Genomic DNA, 2,500 nt, shown 5'->3' with positions numbered 1-2,500 from the left:
GTGCGTGCTTCCCCGCCGGGCCGCCGGGCCCTGAGCGCCGCCCAAGCGAAATACGCGACAGTTACCATAGCGCCACAACACAGGTCGGCCGATCGATGGCTGGCGATGATCCTTTTTTCCCGCGCAATCGTTCTTACCGCTCTTTCCCTCGCCGTTTCTCCTGCCTTCTTCTTTTCTTGGCTTCTCTTTGGTTCTCTCTTTCTTTCTGTATCTGTCTATCTATCTCTCTCTGTATCTGTCTATCTATCTCTCTCTCTCTCTGACTGTACTTTATTTTCTTATTCCAGTTTATTCTCATTTTCCTTATATTATCGATTCTTGCCCGTCTCCGAATTACGTGTTGATGAATAATTGACTTGGCAGAAAGTATGACTGCGAGTGAAGAATTTCCCCGATCAGGCTGTTCTTCTGAGCGCCGCCGAAGTTCTCGGAAATCCCAATTCAACGCGAGGTAATCGAAGGGCTCGTAAGACGCGACCTTTGGTGATGATTCTGTCTGTCAGACTATATTTGTCAGGCGTGTCTCCGCCCGCCTCAGCCCCCGGGGACGTTCGCGCACAACAAGGCGACATAAGGAGGGTTGCTAAGCTGAGAGACGCGTTCCGGGCTGTTTCTTCAGTGCGTGTCTGTTTAGAAAGGGGGAACGGAAGAGAGAAGACAATGCGAGAAAATAAATGAAGAAACGAGATGGGAATTGCCGTGTAAACCCTATGGCTTTAGCGGTAATATTATCAGTATCATTGGTTACGGAGCGAGGGGACCTGAGGCAAACACGGGGAATACAATAGACAAAAAAGGAAAACGCGCGATATCATGTCACTCCTATTATCACCGCTGCCATCATTGCCATCGCTGCCACCGGTACTATCGCTGGCACTCTCGTAGGAGCGGAGTGATAACCCGGCTCGGGCCTGGGGTCTCCGAGCGAAGGGTTCGAGTCCTGCGGCCGGTTTGTTGAAACTGCGAGGCCCGACCCACTGAATGTTCATCTTGTACGGAAATGGAGATACTCAGAAATATATGCACATGTCTGTCTGTCTAGTAGATCAAATATCTATCTTCCATCCGGTAGATACGCATGTCTAGACTGATAGATATGAGTTTATTTCTGTGCACATGCATGTCGGTACAAATAAATATTCATCGGGTCGGGCCTCGTGCATATTTAATAGACCGGCCGCTGGTCGCTGTTCGAGGGGGAGCAGGAACTCGGGCTTCGAGGGTGTCTCCCGAGGCCCTTGAGGCGCGGGAATCTGTGTCGCTATTGCTTGGCGTCGCCATCCTCTACCGCCATCTCCCATGGTTGTCCTGGTCACTATGACGTCACTGTTGTTGATGGTAGTATCATGATTTACAGTCTTTCTCTTTTTAGAAACCTTTATTATATGCGTTTTTATTATCATTTGTATTATTGTTATTTTTGTTGGTGTCATTTTGCTGTATTCATTATCATGTTTTTTATTATTGTTCATAGTACTCCTGTTGTTAATATCATTATAATTGTCATTATCGTTATTATCATAACTATGCTACTGTCGTTATTATTATCGTTCTTGTTCTTATTGTTATTTGGTTGTTGACGTTATTATAACCATATCATTGCGATTATCATTTATTATTATTGTTGCTATAATTATCCTCATTACTGCTTCTGTTATTATCTTTATTTTTTTTATCTTGCCATTCTGTCACTATCATTATGATAATTATTATCATAATAATTATTATCATCATTGTTGGTATTATTCTTGGTATCATCATTGCTTGTATTTGTTAATGTTATCGTTCATTATTAATTTATTATCACTATTCTTATGATGATGATGATAATTGTTATTATTATCATCATCATCAATATTATTGTTAGTATTGTCATTAGTATTAGAATTATCGTTATTACTATTATCATTATTACTGTTATCATCATTATCATTAGTATTATTATTTACTTTTACAGCTCTTACTATTATTATCATTATAATTATTATTATGGTTATTATAATTGTTATTATCATTAACATCACTATAATTATTATTATTATTATGTTTACCATTACCATGGTTATTACTATTGCAATCATTGTCGTTATGATTGTTATTGCCATTTATATTTTTATTTCATTGTTATCATATATGTTTACTATTGTAATTTTCGTTCCTGCTATTACTCCTATCGTCATTATTTCTTGTTATTATTTTCATTTATCATTATCATATCGTGCTTACTCCGTCAGTAACATTATTGGCAGTAGCATTCTCCTTCTGCCTCACCCTTTCCCTCCTTTCTCTTTATAAGGATACAAAAGAGGGACAGACAGACAAACATGCGGAGAGAGAGAGAGAGAGAGAGAGAGAGAGAGACAGCGACTGATAGATAGTGAGAGAGGGGGAAGGGGAGAGAGAGAGAGAGAGAGAGTCAAACAGACAGGAGAGAGGGGGGAGACAGACAGACTTAGAGAGAGAGGGGGACAGAGACGGGGAGAGAAAGAGAGTGACAGAC

The 2,500-nt window shown here is 40.6% G+C and overlaps 1 protein-coding gene across 15 annotated transcripts in view; it reads right to left on the bottom strand.

Annotated features, from left to right (window-relative positions):
• Positions 1-2,500, bottom strand: part of LOC113809463 (Kinesin family member 19A) — a gene marked incomplete at its 5' end in the record, with an annotated part of 93,392 nt that overhangs the window by 90,308 nt on the left and 584 nt on the right.

This window comes from Penaeus vannamei, chromosome 41 (genome assembly GCF_042767895.1).
Source record: "Penaeus vannamei isolate JL-2024 chromosome 41, ASM4276789v1, whole genome shotgun sequence".
Classification (NCBI taxonomy): domain Eukaryota; kingdom Metazoa; phylum Arthropoda; class Malacostraca; order Decapoda; family Penaeidae; genus Penaeus; species Penaeus vannamei.
Note: the sequence above shows the minus strand (reverse complement) of the source record. Positions and strands in the feature narration are given on the sequence as shown.